Source organism: Larus michahellis, chromosome 2 (genome assembly GCF_964199755.1).
Source record: "Larus michahellis chromosome 2, bLarMic1.1, whole genome shotgun sequence".
Taxonomy (NCBI): Eukaryota; Metazoa; Chordata; class Aves; order Charadriiformes; family Laridae; genus Larus; species Larus michahellis.
Window position 1 is genome coordinate 125304342 of NC_133897.1, and position 16331 is coordinate 125320672.

At 35.7% G+C, this 16331-nt stretch overlaps 1 long non-coding RNA gene across 1 annotated transcript; it reads right to left on the bottom strand.

Annotated features, from left to right (window-relative positions):
• Window positions 1–6491: 6491 nt before the first annotated feature.
• LOC141738413 (uncharacterized) lies at window positions 6492–15425 on the bottom strand. The gene is made up of 4 exons (XR_012585387.1): window positions 15295–15425; window positions 12141–12293; window positions 9090–10149; window positions 6492–6600 (listed from the first exon to the last, which is right to left on the bottom strand). It is a non-coding gene; the product is annotated as an uncharacterized LOC141738413 (long non-coding RNA).
• Window positions 15426–16331: the final 906 nt, after the last annotated feature.

Here is a 16331-nt window from a genome sequence, read left to right on the forward strand (position 1 = left end):
CTGTATCAAGGTCTTCCACAGCTACAAACAGAAAACAAAATCAACATTGGACAGGCTGGCTCTTGAACAAAGGAACCTGTATAGTTTGTAAGACTGGAAGAAATTAGGATATCACACTTTGAAGTTAAATCTTTTAGATTATAAATGGCTATACATCAAATAAACTATCCATGCAGTTTTTATGGTATAATTTTTGGCTGGATTAAGATCTGCTCAATTAAAAATAAGTTATATGAACTAAAAAAAAAGTAAGATGCAATAGAAAAATGAAGGTCAGGCATCAAAAGTCTTCAATACACAGGTAAACTCCATTTTGCCCATTCATTTTAGTGCTTTTCTGTTTGAAAACCTGAGAAATTTACAAACCGTTCAAACCGTTGTTTGGGTTGTTTTCTGTCAACACATTTTATTTGTAAACACAGGTGGAAAGCTGTTTTTTAAATGTATACTGCACCAAAGTATCCCAAATAAGAAATGCTAAATGTTGTTGCAATTTTGCACGGAGGAAGAGTTGTATATTAAGGTCTCTCAGTCTGATCTGCTGTTTCTATAATGACAAGGTAGTATTTAGGGTTTCGGCTTTGATGGAAGCCTTTTCCTCCCTTTTAGTGACGTTGTTTAACTTCTAAAACCAATTGCAGTTTCAGATCTTCCAAGGTGTCTAGAAGGTGGATGACAGGTTTGCCTGTTTGTTTTGACAGGACCAGTAAGTTCGTCTTGGCTTGTGCACTTCTAAAAGTGTAATTTTTCCACAAATACTATTAGCAGCGCCTACAATACATACTAAGGTGAATGAGCAGTTCAAAAGACTATCTCACATGAAAGCTCATGGAAAGGCAACTTTACTTTGGATGTGAATCAAGCGTCAATAAACTTGCAAATCCACAGAAAAATCTATTCTCACAAATGTACCCCAGGAACAACTTACACGACAGCATTGTTAATCAACCAGTTCACAATTAGATGGAACTTCATAAAATTATATTTTGCTTTCCTTCTCTTTGACAAGTTTTATGAACCAAAGAAATAGTCTTCATTTTTGTCACAAGCTGAGTTTTAAACCTGATTTTATCTCTTTTGCCTGCTACAGCAAGATATTTTCAGCTGCTTTTATTCTGAGAGAGGTCTTCAATTTTTAGTAGAGTAAATCTCAACTATATATTGGGATTGCATTTCAGTAATTATTTTTATTATACAGTCAAGATACTCTGCTTTCATCACTAAAAAGAGACACTTCAAAGCTAATAGTAAAACTGACATTAAGGAGGAATGAAGAAAGAAATAGAGATTGAAGAATCAAATACAGGACCAATACATAAAATAATGCATATTCATTTGCATCTGTCTGAAAAGTACATTATTGTCTTTTAATGAAATAAACTAATAACTTTGATACTTTATTCAAGTTATTTATTTATAAAACACTTTGTAAGACTGAAGATGGTTATGTGTGTATTTTGAAGGAGATAAACCAAAAGAGAACAACAAATTAAACAGAAATCCAAGAGAGTCACAGAAAGGAATAAGAAGGATTACTCAAGCAAGAAAAAATACGTAAGCAGAACAGTTAAAGAATGAAAGCAAATAAAATGTGTAAATGTCAGACAGAGAGAAGAATAGAAATAGTTTAGGAAGCTGAGGAAAGAGGGAGAAGAAGGGATTGACCTGGAATTAAATAAACTTTTTTTGTACCTCTTGCTTGACCAAAACCATTCCTAAGTAAATTCATGGAAATAAAAAAAGGATTTTGTATGATTCATATTTTAGAGGAAGCTTTCATCAGTACAATTGTAAAACCAAAGTCTCATTCAACCAATGGAGAACAAGATTGATCCACATTTGACCAAACTTACAAGCAACTGTTGCAAATATATGACTAATTCCCATCATTTAGACTGGGGTTATAACCTTTGTAATTGCCCATCAGTTTCATGCACACTCATCAAATGCCTCAGGTAGCCAGTGACTGAATGTGATAAGTTGCATCCCAGCACAAACCATCTCTCTGACTTCCCTATCAGCAATGTCTCCATCCCAGCAGGAGGTCGTTTTCAGCAGTTCCCTGGCCATGAGGTTATGTTTGTGAAACCACAGCGTATGCAAAGTGATTAGTCCCAACTGCTCATTTGCTCTGTAGCCTGCTGTAAGAAAGCAAGGTAAAGTAAAACAGTGCTTTCATTTTCCTCTTATTTAGTTGGTGGACCTGTGGCAAACAGCAGTAAGCGCTTTCAGGATGAAAGATGAAAACTTTCCTTGAGACCATATTGACTAGCTTTGTCTCTTAGGTTTTCCAATTCTCTCTGAGCTTCCACATGTATTAGAAGCATCAATATGCAAAATGAGATGCTTAAGTTGCTCCCTTGCATAAACTGAGGTTATTATGAGAGTACTGCCACAAACTGGCTCAAGCGAGCAAAAAGCATAAATTTTGAATTTGCTGCTCAAGGATCATCATGAGGAGTAACAATGGGAAAACAAGCTGGAAAACCTCCTTTGTTGAATACTGTTTTAGGAAGTTTCTCTGTAAGTCCATCTCCAATTTCAGCCAATCCTATATATTCCTGATAGAGTGGCAGCCCACGATTATCCAGAAGCAATGTTGGGAAAGCAGTCAAATATTCCACAATGCAGCATCAGTGGCATGGTTTGAATTCCACAGTGCAAATACACTGAACAGGAATCTAGAGTAACTGCCTACAATGCACTGGCAAAAAAGATAAAACTCTCAATTAATGACTAGACAAAGACTGGTGATCCAGAAATGGCCAATGCCTGCAAAATGCTATGAAGATACTTAAAAACACGAAGAAAATATTTACATACAATTATTACTGTTATCCAAGTTATCTGCCCTGCTTGGAAATATCCAGAATCCTTGAACTAATAGGTCATATTATGTCAACTCACAAACAAATTATTCTAGAGCCTTGGATTCTTTTAAAATAAATTGAAAAATAATATTGCAACAAATTCAAATAAAAGATTGATTTTTTTTCAAGGAATGCATTTTGTTGACTAATTTTGACAAAACTTAACCTGGAGCTTTTAGACATGGAAAAAAGAATGTTCTTTTAATTGTAAGTGCAGAACCATAAAGTCAAAATAAATAAAACAGAATAAGATCTTCCAGTAACAGCAAATCTTTAGCATTTCCTATTGTCAGTTTTCTTAAAATACTATGTAATATGTTTTCTGCATTATGTCTGATGCCATATATTGTGAATAAGACATTATTATTACAGACAGTATTGCAGACATCCACATAATATACAATATTCATCATATATAATATCGTGCATCTATAGACAGTATGGAAGTTGCCTGCACCAATAGCAAAAATGTGCAAAAGTCATACTACATTATCCATGAATGTTGGAAAAGAAAATAAATACTGTAAATAACTGTTTTCACAATCACTCTTCAAATATTATTTGAGACATAGGAGTGGTTACCATCCATAGAAAATAAAGTAGGGAAAATTCAAAGTAGATTTTAAGCAAAGGTCAACACAGAATATGGAAATACTAAACACAGAAATACATAAGCATTAGTATTTACAGAGAGATAGATTTAAATCTTTATTTAAAAAATGTCATTAACACTATACTACGTTCCTATGACCAGACCATGGTGACATCATAAAGAATTGCCTTTTTAAGTCAGTGCCAGGTCCCCCTTTTATTCTGTCACCAGAGGGATTTTTTCCACGTTTTACTATTCACAGAAAGGCTTTGATTTTTTGCACTAAATTAATAGTAGATTTCAGCATGCCTGGGAGACCAACATTACACACTTCAGGGGAAGGTTTAACGTATTCCAAAGGCTTGAAATGTGATCTTAATCTCGTAGTGTTGTAGTGTTAGCTTTCTTCCTTTACATCAACTAACTTTTCACAGCCTGTCTGTGTGATGGGAGAACGGCAGCGTGCGGGGGGACGCAGACCTGTCTGTACAGAGCAGAGCTGGGTTTGAGGTGATCACCTCTGGGTCTGGAATCACAGCAACTCCATAGACGCAGAGCTCTGAACATTAGTTTGTACAGCAGGTTCAACATAAATTTCGCAGCAAAGAAAGCTGAGAAGCAGCCAAGGAAATACTAAAGCCACCGTAGATCCGGCTTACAGGTTTAGCCTCTCAAAAAGCTCAAAAACCCCCTCAACTGTCAAGCTCAGCACTGCTAGAGCTATAGGGCTGGGTACCTCAGCCAAAGGTAGCTTGAGCTGAAGTAGTATTTTTGAGTAAAATGTAAACGTGTTTTTAGATCTTAAAATTAGAAATCTTTCTGTGTTACACGCAAAACAAATCTTTTTGACTTTTTAATTCCTTACAGAAGATTTAATTCAGTGGAGTAGAATTAATGCCGAAAAAACCCCAACGTTTATGAGCACCCTTCATTGATTAGCAGGATTGCTATTTTCATCCTCATTATCAACAGAAGTCAGTTTACAAAATGCCATTTATAATTTTTTCAGAAAACATTGCTGTACTTCCTTACAGCTTGTTTTTTGGACCGACCTGATTTCTTTTGCTGAACACTTGGAAATAATACTGTATGGATTTGATTGCTGGAGTTTATGAATGGCTGAAGACTGCCATTTGATTAAATAACAAACAGAATTTTCAGTGCCTCTAAGCTAACATGCAGCAACAGTATAGGACCACTTTAGCTTTTCATGCTAAAATTAAAATGAATATAATACTCATAATTTTCCATTTTTTGGCAGGGAAACTAAAACCACAATTTCACACACACAAAAACCCCACAAAAACAAACCAAAGCAAAAAATCCCTATAGGAGCACTCCTGACACTGTTAAACCTTGTTGAAATTGTACTGCATTAAGAAAATGTCTAGCAAAACCGAAGTATTGTCTCTGTTCTGCAAGGAGGAGGTCCTGTTGAAAAATAAACAAATTTTCTTTTTTTTTTTCGAGGATGTTCTTTATGGTTTCTTGCTTATGTGGTAAAACCATGGGATATGAATTTTCTGTAGATTGGCTCATCGTGGCTCACCACACAAAGAAGCAACAGGGGAAACAACTGGGAAATTCCTAAGTAGTAAAAACATGTTTCCTGGCTTTGCTCAGCATCAGATATTGCAACTAACAAAACAAACAAACAAACCTAAACACAAAACCAACCAACAAAAACCCAAAAAAAACACCCCAAAAATATACACACACCCCAAAAAAACCTCCAAACCTGAATGGCTGCAGCTCACTTCTGACTTCTAAAAGGGAAAAATAGATTTTTGACTGTCATATTAAAGTATTGCTTTTGCAGTTCAAGAAAGAGACAAGAAGTAAACAGAACAGAACTGAGCAATTTCTGTGAGCAGAGACAAAACAAATTCTTACTGTGGAAACAAATTTCTTCTTATCGAGTTAATTGCAGTAGCAAACCTGCTGGATGACATAAAGAATGAATGATTCAACATAGTTATCACTTCCTTGTACATCTTGTGCTACTGCAAAAACAATTTCACAGTTTGAACAATTTATCACTTTAAAAATTTTGTATTTTGTGTGACATAAACAGCACTTCTACACTCTCAAAGAAAAGCAAGTCTGAGAAGAACAAGGAAATTTCAAAATCTCTTATCAATAAATAGAGAATGAATCTTTGGTATAAAAACCCAGAAGAATTCTCATGGACATGGTAGACTGAGAGTCTTTTTAACCTTACATAACTAATTCAGGTTTGTTTATCAGTGATAGACAGCTATCAGCATTATTGATTTTCCTGAAACAAATTCCCCTCCATCTTTTTGGAGAACTCGTAGCTGTATTGCATGCAGCTCTAGAACCTCAGTACAATATAATAAACAACAATTTTGAATCAATTCAAGGCTTCTGCACAAGTATCTCAGAAAACACTTTAAAAAAACCTCCAGAAGACTTTTTTTTTGAGAAAGCAGTGCATTTATTATGGAGCAGACAAACTGGTAAGCTCTGCATTGCTGAAGATGAGGAAACTGTGTTCAAGGAACAGAGAAAATGACTTCTGAAAATGAGACATCTGGGTTTACAGAAATGAAGCAGTTCTTAAACACTTCTACAATCCTTAGGAGAGACTCAACACCCTAAGAGATAAAAAAAAAAACACATAAAATCTGTCAAAATACACGTTTCCGCCTCCCAGTTTCTTTTTGCTTTTATCAATATCCAAGGACTATAGCTGTGTAGTACAATGTAAAAAATGAAATGGCAAAAAAATATTTTTCCTTTTTCTTTTAAGGAGATGTACAGAATGTACCAAGTTTTTCTGCAAACATTATGAAAAATGCAGATATAGAGACAACGAAAGAATCTAAAAACCCAAGTGGCCCTGTAATATCCCCATCTCTCTGACATAAAAAAATACAAGAACCTCTGTATGAGTCAAACCAAAGACTCATCCCACCCAGTGCTTTTTTTTATTTTTTTCCCAGCAGTGGGTTATAGATCTTGTCTGGAACAAAGGAAATGTAAAGGGTTACTACCTCAGAATACATTGCCAAGCTCCTGTAATTTGCCGCTCAGAAACTTCTTGACACAGAGATTTATATTCCATAGCCTGATTTGATTTCTTTGACATGAAGAGATCCAACTGCTCTGTGATGCCTGGAAAATTTTGAGAATTCATTCATCCTGTTGCAAGAAGTCCTACAGCTTAACTACAGACCAGCTTATTTAGATAATTTAGACTTTTTCCACTGCGCATGCAGAAAAATTCTTATTCTCTGCTCTTTCCTTTCTTTCCAATCAGTCTATACTGAGTTACATGTACATCTTACAAACATGAAAATACACTGTATACCATGGAGACTCCTTATAAAGTGACATGAAATGTTGCTCTGAAGAAGTCCAAGAGCAAACCATATGAAGGGCACAATGCTATGCAAAGCAAAGCCATAAGCAGCATATTCCAATTTGCCTTTGATTCCTTTAGCCATTAACTTATTGTTAAGATGTAATTTGTAGAACTGAATGAATGGAGAGTTCAGCACACATGGTGAGATTATTAAAGCACATTCAGAAAAGTGTCCATTACAATAGCCTCATGTTTTGAATCTTATTACAGTAGTGATCTTCGAATGGAAGAAAAAAAAAATCTATGTCCTAGTATATAAAGTATGAAAACAAAATTGAGGAAAAGGTTTCCCTTGTAAAATACAAACCTCTTTCACTTGAGGAGAGAAAGTAGATACACTATACACTGTTGTATATACAGTATGCTAAGGCCTTTTTATTGACTCAGAAAAGGATTGATACAATAATTGTGGTACACATGCCAGCAATATCCTTTTTTGTTCTACAGTGAGATTTTTTTTCATCATATAATGCCCATTTGTCTGTATTGTACCTGTATCTTTCATCACTCTGTGACTTTCAGGAAATCTTTGAAGACTTTTAAATGGTGTTTGTTTGCTTATTAAGCACCCTTAAGTTTAAAACACCTTTCCATCTTGCCTTTAATGTTAAAGTTTGTTTTCCAAAGATTTTCCTAGCATACATCCGTTGAAAATTACAGCTTGGAGTTATACGACAGATCTATGTATTGAGGTCTTTAGATTTTTTGATAGAAATGCACAAGTACTTCAACTACGCTAGAAACGTGTCATAACTTGAATTTATGCCTATAGGAGTTCTACAAGGTGACTGCGTTAAGAATTTGTCATTTACTTCAAAAGATGTTTACTTGCAAAACAGTACATGCCTGGCTATCTGCTATAATAATATAAGGATCTGAAGACAGCTGCAAACTCTTTTTATATGACTTTAGCAGTCAAAAGTACTTTTGACAAAAATAGACATTTTAATTCCATCTCCAGTGAATGAAGAGAGACAAGCATCTTTTACTATAAGGGGGAATATCACTTTATCTTGCTCAATCCACCATTGGTGATTGAACCTAGACAGTTATTTTAAGATAAAAGTAGTTTATGAAGCTAAAGTGAGATGAAAACCTCCTTGCACATTAGTACTATTTGTTAATATTACTAACTGTAGTAAGCTGTAATCTTCCCAGAGACTGAATATTCTGACAAATCACGACTGATTTTGTAGTGACTGAATCAGTTGATTCCATTCTGATTCTTCTGATCATTTTACATTTTCCATATTGACACCAGAGTAATAATCAGGAATAGCTAATGAAAATTTAACTTGAAGTATTGAGCTCTGTAAGTAAGCAAATTCTCAGCAATCTTGAATTGTGTTTCATACGAACACTTGAAAATGTCTCTCAAGTTTGTGGAAGATGGATCAAGCTAGGAGATAGACTCAAAGGCTATGCCTGTACCTTCTTTTGCAGGCACTGTGATTTCAGTATCAATGTTACCAAAATTAAAAATCTGCGTAGTTCAAGTATGCAACCCCGATTCACATGCCTTTTTCAGAAGTTGTTAAAAAAAATGTTTTAGAACCTTCCTTAGTGGACCTTCAAATCTAGAAATAATTCTAGTCTAATAAAACAGTTTAAAAACAAGTCTTAGTAAAATATCTATCAATGTATTAGTAGAACAGCTTATCAACTGGCAATAAGTGAGAGTCATTTCAGTAGCAGACAAAACTGTGACTGCTTAAAAAACTTAATTACTAAATAAAGCATGGAAACGTTCATGGGATTAATACTTTTCCTGAATTAAATTACCCTCTCCCTGGTACTTAATATTATAACATATATTAGCAGGAGAGGGGCACATAAGGCATAAGCTTGCAACAGACTTGAGACACACTCGTATCTTGTACACTTGTACACTGATTGTAAGGTTGCCCTCAGAGTTTACAAAGGAGCTTGCTGCTTTTCGTAACTGGAATACCAGCCCACAAATAAAACCAGACAAAAACTAAGTACAGTTTACCAAATTCTTTCATAAAAGATATTTCAGGAAAAAAAATCATATTAAACCATTCCAAATCCTATGTTAAACAGAACATCTCTTGCAAGCACTTCTCAGATTTTAAGGGAAGTGGTGAAAGAGAAGGGCTAGGCTGACTTCATCAACAGACAATACGACGCAGTACGCCTATCGTTCCTTTCCATTCTCACTGATATGTTAACCCCTATGCTTTATGTGCACATTGTAATTGCAATCCTGACTGCTCACCTGTAAGCAACGATGGTCCATGTCCTCCCCAAGGAATGTCTGTGTTCTTTCCAACTTCTACACGAGTGAACAGTCTTGACACTTGTGTTTATTGTGAACGATAAATACATGCAGGAATGCAGAGTTAAAGAAAAAAAGCTTTTTTTATGTGAATGTCATCTCTTAGCATATCTAAAGACACCCTTGTCTAAATACTGATTATCTTTGCTATGGACCAAATTGAATAATCCAGAGCAGCTCATGAGCTAGTGTAAGTTGTAACAGCAATGTTGATCTCAAAAACTATGCCAGAAAAATTTACAGCAGCCTAGCAAAATTATTGGAATGACCAAATGACCACACCACATTGAAATAAGACATAGGAAAATGAGAGAAGTCACACATCTTATGGAGGTGTCTTTCCAGTCAAATTACTATCACAATATCTATTCTATTTATTGTCATCTGAGCCTTGCCTCCTCAAACATCACATAAAGTCCCCACGCGCGCTGTGTAAGGTTTCAGTATGCAACACAACTCTGTATCCATTGTGTGGAAGTCAGCTTCTTACAGCATATTAAAGGACTGAGAAAAAAATCATGGCAAGCTATACTCATAAATCACTCTGTATTTAATAATTTGGGAGGCTATATATAAAAATGGTTTATTTAATATGTTGTAAGTTTTGCTTTCACCACTTCTACATCATTATATTTTGACAAATAACAGGACAGTTTAGCCACATTATCAAGAAAAAACTAACATAGACCTTATGGAGTTCTTGATTACTCTCATTAATGCCAGGTTCAAGATGACTTGCATTCATAATTCACTCTTACTGACTAAAAAGATCCAGCCCAATAAAGAAGAAATTGAAAGGCTATTCAATCCAGTGAATTGTTAAATCAGCTTTTCATCCCTAGAAAAAATTGAACAGCTTAATTTTAGAGACCACATTGTGTAGCAAGTGATGGTTTTTTAAGCACTTTACGCTGTGTGCTTCAATATTCATGATGTAATGAGTTGTCACTTGATGATGCTGATGGGTTTTATTGCTGGGTGACATCTTGGAGATCACCACCTGTGGTGAAGGAGAACAGTAAGAGAATCTAGATGTAGAATCACATAATCAAAGTATTTGCTTTTATTTACGCTTTTCCATTCACTTAGTGTGTCGCAGACCAAGATGGAATCATGGCTAACACAGAGGAAGAAAGAAGTGCAGAGGATGTTGTTCATCTGCACAGTCAACCAGGTACAGTCTGTGTAGAGCATCCAAGTTTGAGTCCCAGTGGTCCCCTTATTAAAATAAACTGTTCTTCACTCAGCCTGAAAACATAGTGGGAATTCTAATGATTAATGGAAGTCATTAGAATCTGCATTATAAAAATGTAATCAGATCTTATTATAAATCCAACTCTTGTTTGAGAATTGCATGGAGATTTTAAGTAATCCTACCAGCAAGAATTGAATAAAGTTAGCTAGCTTCTAAAAATATATCCAAGAAATTAAATACAAAATCATTTACTAAACAAATAATTCTGGCTATATAATCATTCTGTGATTAGTTCCACTACATAGACTTGGAAAATCACAAGATTCAAAAAACTAATATTCAATGTATTGAGTTGCTCATTAATTAGATGTTCTATTGGAAAGTAAGCCCCCATCCCAGGAGTTATTTTCTAGTTTAAACTAAAATTGTCAAGCAATTTACCATAACACTTAATTGCTATTTAGCCAGGCCAAATTCTGAGGTACTGAACCCCTGCAATTCCCAAAGCTTTCAATGGCAGATTGTGACCCACTGTGCAATTCACTACATAGCTACAAACGGGTTATACATCCTTGTGTTCAACAAGAGAAAACAGTGCCAAAGCGTTACAAGGCTGATATGATCTTATTTTATAAACACTTCTTTAGAAGTATTCACTCTAAAAAGAAATCATATATAGTAATGTTGCAATAAAAAATAAGTTTTGTTCTTAAGCATTAATGCTTGTTATTATTTGTATAACAAAACCGATTAAGGTAAACCTCAATAATATAGTAAAGTTTAATAAATGACACAGTATCCCAGTACAGAATAACGCACAGTTCAAGGGAAATTAAGAAAAGGAGGAGAAAACGATGGACACAGTACAGGGGGGTGTGGAGCACAATTGAAAGGGTCATGTTATCTTTATTTCTTTAATATATGTATTGAACATTGCTCTTCCATATAAAAGACGTTGCCTCTTTTCCTCTTCGGTGCTTTGTGATAGAATGTGAAAGACAATTTGAATGGGCAAGCAAAGTCCTATAAAGTAACTCAGTGAAAGAATTCCAGGCACTGTGACATTTATGCAGAAAATGGGTAATTGTCAGTGAATGTCTTTATGCATTTATGAAGACAAAATGAGAATACAGACAGAACAATGGAATCCACAGTGGAATATTCCGTACCATAGACATCATGCTCAGTGTATAAACGGGGGTTGGCCAGGGAGGAGAAATCCACATTCACTGCTCAGAACAGTGCCAATTCACCGCGGAGTAAGAATAACTTGTGTCATTATTATTATTGTTATTTTCCTTTTCTGTTATTGTTTTATTAAATTGTCTTTATCTCAACCCACAAGGCTGGTTTTTTGGTTTGTTTTTTTTTTTTTTTCCCTTTCCCCTTCTTTTCTCCCTCTTCTCCCCAACTTTCTCAGGGGAAGATGGGGTAAGAAAGTGGCTGCATGGTCCTAGTTGCTGGCTGGGGCTAAACCTTGACACTGTGTTATAAAAAAAATATCTGACTGTGAATTATCAGTGCCTGTCTGCTAAACAGGCTTTCAAAAATAAAGCACTTTACTGAATGTGATTCTAGACTTTAATTACTTTACCTTTCTATTGTTTTTCCCTGACGATGATCTTTGATGCACAGAGTAATGGTTGTTCCTAAAATGCAGATTTTCATGCCTCAGCACCAGTGAAACACTTAAGTGTTGAATCATTTTAATCTGAATTTTCTAGTATTTGATTTCAGAAACAGTAAAGAAATCTTGTACAGCATTTTAAACCCAGGGTATCAAGGTACCTACTCACCTTATTTTCCTGTTGGTTCTTTCTCTGCCAATGTGCAATGGACACTATCTAGTAACCACATCTAATTGTTTCAGAAATCTGTAGTAAAATCTTCGCAAGGTTAATGGCTACAAGTTTGGATTTATATATTTTAATGGCACCAGTTTCGTATGTCTGTGAACAAAAAGAGTACATTTACTACAGAAACATTCAGATAGCCTGTAAAGGCTTAACTCCCTAGAGAGTAATAGCTATTTATAATTCTTCCCCCATAAGAGCTATCCTATAAAATGAATTACTGTTAATTATGGTATCACAAACAAAAGACACTAATATTGTGCCAGAGCTGTTCAGCAATGGGAATATATCATCAACTGTAATGAGACTTTTCTCTAAGGTCCTAAGCAGCAATGCTGTCAGTGGATGTTATGGCAGTAGATGTTCTAGAGAATTAATTTGAACTACATAAAATACGTGCAACCCCTAATACTGACTACTGAAAGTGAAAAGCAGAGACTAAAATGCAAATGGATTTATCAGTGGCATCTCTCTTATTACTAGCTAGCTAGTATTCTTGAGAAACCATGTTTCAACTAGGAAAATACTAGAAATTGAAGCGACCTTTAAATTAGAGAGTTTGCCATTTATAACCTGGTGATAACTTGCCTTTTTCATACCTTTACCAGTTTAAAATCCCACAAGTACTGACTCTGAAACTTTTATAACATCACTTAGAAAAAAGCATTTCTACTACCAATTCTTGTAAAGAATTAGCATTATTTATATTTATCACAAAGATTTATAGCCTGATTAAAATCAGCCACAGCAATATCCTCCTTGCCATTCTTTGTAAAGATGCACAATGGGAATGAATTCTGATTTACAATATTAATTATTCTATGTCATAAAAAACAGTTTATCTGCCTCACACTCTGTACATTTTAATGTGAAATGCTTTACTTTTTTATTCACTTCTCAGCCAACCTACAGTTTTTACTTCAGTCACTGAAGCAAAATAAAGAAGTACCATAGACACAGAGATGAAGCATCTGCTAAAATGACAAAAAACCTCCCACAATATCCTAAAAAATGCAATCTGTTTTAGAAGGAAATAAAAGCTGATTTTTGCACACCAGTTGGTTGATTAATGATACAGCTAAAGAAAATTAAAAAACACAATACATAACAAGTAACAAGGAAACCATAAAGCAAGTTGAAGGACAAGCAGATGGTGACTTCTATCATATTGTTTTAAAGCTGAGAAACTACACTTCAGATTCTAACGATGCCAGTGATATACATACTATAGTTACCTTAAATCCAGGCAAAAGACCTCAAAATTTAGATACGGGTTATTAAGGTGGAAATATAATGTTTGATAATTTGGGATGAAGAATGTGGTCATTCTTTTTTGTGTCAAAAATAACATCTTAAAATGACACAATATTGTATGGTATCTGTTAAAAACTATCCAGCTAGAAGCAGGTATTATAGATGGTGAAGATAATGAATGACCACACAAAGAATAAGAAAATGAAAATAATAAAATCAATTAGTACACCACAACACCTTCAAATCTAGGCTTTATTTTATGAAATGTTAAATAGTCTAATAATATCTATAGCAAGAGTATAAACAGAAGGCTAGATAAGCTTTTGGTGTCTTTTGCATTATTTTTGTATTTCAAATTTTTAAATATATTTTTATTGCTATTATTTTGACCTTTGTAACATTCCAAGTTTAAAAATAACATAAGGCATGAATCATCAAGGATTGTTTTATTAATTAATTGCTTCTTTGATAGAGGACAGTTTTTTCTGCTCAGACTTTTTAACTGCCTTTTTTTCCCCCATAGTCAACAAAAGCAATATTAACTAATACTATTAAACAATATTTCCTTCCCTTACTGTCATGGTTTAACACCAGTAGGCACCCATACCAACACCCACCCACACTTATTCAATTGAAATTACACACACAATAGCAATGGGAGTTGTTTAGGAAACTGATTGTTCTGGTGGTTGGGGAGTTATTCAAAGTCACTGTATAATCACTGCTTTTTGTGGCAGTGCTGATGTTTAAGATACTTTTCCTTTCTTATCTTTCTCTTGTCTTTCTCATTTCCTTTCTATTATTCTTTGTGGTTTTGTTTTGCAATGAAATTCAAAATGAAAGGTTTACTTCATTTGCTCAAATAAATCAGTCTCAAAACATGGCTGACCAACTCTGTACATAGTACAATTAAAATAAGTCTCACAAGGTACAACAATTCTCAGATTTTCCATTCTGAAGTTGAAACACCATCTGTGACCCTTCTTAGCACTATATTTGCTTTTGTCCTAGCAGTAGCAGCATCAATTTATACTCTTTCACAATGCACAAAATGAGAAAATTTGTACTTTTTCTTATTGATCATTCTCAAAACAAGAGTTTTCCTTGCAATTCTCATTACTAGTCTTTAAAACTATGTTTGCATACTGCAGTAGAGTATAAAATGGGCTATGTGGGTTACTCAATGTGCTACTGAAAGATGCTCAAAGTAGCACCCCTACATTTTTTAATCCCTTTAAATTGAAGGACTCAGGATTAGTGTACAAAGTGGTCTAAAGAGACCCCCCTGGCTTAACTGTGAGCTTCTGAGTCTGCTCAAAACCAAAGAAAAGCATAGCAGAGATGGAAAAGTGGATGAATACATGGTGATAACTATAAGGGCACTGCCAGGGCACACAGAGAAGCCGTTAGAAAAGCAAAAGCTCAGCTCACATTGAAACTGGCCAGAGCTAAGTTCTTGTAGTTTGGGAAAAACTACAAGAAAGGGTTCTTCAGGTACATAAACAACAGGCAGAAACAGAAGGAAAATACTGGCCCTCTGTTAAACAGGAGAGGTGAATTAATCACTGTTGTGGTTTGGGCCAGGTGGGCCAGTGACAAGACAACAGATGCTCTCCCCAACTTCTCGCTCAAGGAGAGGAAGAAGAAAGATAGAGACTTATGAGTTTAGAAAAAAACTAAACTACTTCAATGAAATATTAATAATAAAATAAAAAAATGAAATAGATACTATATAAATAAATATACACAAAAACATATCAAGCTCCCAAGGAGATGTCACTGCCAGGCAGTGGGAAAATTCCAGACTGGCCTCAGTGACAAATGGGAACTAGAACACACTGACCAGGATCAAAAGGCAGATGAGCCGACGGGGTCCTCCTCAGACATCAGTCATTGAAGACAGAGAAGCAGTCCATGGATGAAGAGCCCACTGGAGAAGATCCAAAGAAGAACAGCCCTTGCAAAAGAATCCTTTCAGAAAAGCCAACCTGATGCCTTTGATCCCTCAGCTTTTATACTGAGCATGGGTCACCTGACCTGTCCACAGGTGTAACCCTTCCACAGGGTAAACAACCAAGTCAGCTGACCCTGGTTGCCACAGCAACAAGTGTAAGCAAGAGCCTCTCTTACTCAACAGAAAGTTGTCTCTGCCTCAGCCCAAGCCAGGACAGTCACCAACAGTGCTGGAAAGGCAGAGGATCTCAGCACTTTCTTCACCTCTGTCTTTACCAGCACTTTTGTTCCCCAGTACTTGGGAACAAAAATCCAGGTTGGTGCAAACACAGACCCACTGTCAGTGAAGGAAGAGTTGATATGCAAACTATTACAGAAGCTTGACCCCTACAGATCAATGGTCCTTGACATTATCTGCCTAAGGATGTTGAGGGAGCTGGCTGACGTCATTGCAAGGCCGCTCTCCATAATCTTTGAAAAGTTGTGGAGATTGGGGGATGTCCCAGAAGACTGGAACAAGGCTAATGACACCCCACATCGACAAGAAGGGCTTAAAGGAGGAGCAAGGAAATTACAGGCCCATCAGTCTTACTTCACTCCCGGGGAAAATTTTGGAATGAATTCTCCTGGGAGCTATCACAAGTCAAATGATGCACATGACTGGGAAAAGGCAGTGTGGATTCACCAAAGGTAAACCATGCTTGACAAACCTGATCGCCTTCTACAACAAAGTAATGTGCTCAGTTGATGAGGGGTGAGTGGTGGACATTGTGTACCTGGATTTCTCCAAAGCTTTCAACACGGTTCCCCACAGCCTTTTCCTAGAGAAGCTGATGTGTTAAGGTTTAGACAAGTGATCTGTGTGGTGGGTGGGAAACTGTCTGACAGGCTGCACCCAGAAGGTGATAGTAAATAGCTCCTTTTCAA